This window comes from Mus pahari, chromosome X (assembly GCF_900095145.1).
Source record: "Mus pahari chromosome X, PAHARI_EIJ_v1.1, whole genome shotgun sequence".
In the NCBI taxonomy this organism is placed as follows: domain Eukaryota; kingdom Metazoa; phylum Chordata; class Mammalia; order Rodentia; family Muridae; genus Mus; species Mus pahari.
The window spans coordinates 27,763,511-27,763,956 of record NC_034613.1 but is presented as its reverse complement, the minus strand read 5'-3'; positions in this window follow the sequence as shown (position 1 = coordinate 27,763,956).

The following is a 446-nucleotide window of genomic DNA, read 5'->3' as shown; positions in this document are numbered from 1 at the left end:
GTTTTAAGTAAAACAGACAAATGCTCAAAGAAGGAATTGAAAGAACTCTGTGCTATTAGGTAATAGAAGAGAGAAAGCAGTTACACGGAGAAATAATTTGAGAAAAGAAATCCTTTGGGTTGTTCAATTAATCCTACCAGGATAATTGGTTAACAGTTTAGGGGGAAAAAGTCTTTTTCTTCATCATCCTTCTTCACATACATTAAACAGAAAAAAATCAAACATAATAATCTAGAAGGAAATGTGGATAAATATCATCTCTAGACAGGAGAAATCTGTTGTATGTATAGGGCAGGAATGAAAGACTTGGTCATACAAAACCTCTGGGTAAAGATTTGTAACCAGCACTCGGGAGGTAGAGGCAGGCAGATTTCTGAGTTTGAGGCCAGTCTGGTCTACAGAGTGAGTTCCAGGACAGCCAGGACTACACAGAGAAACCCTGTCTC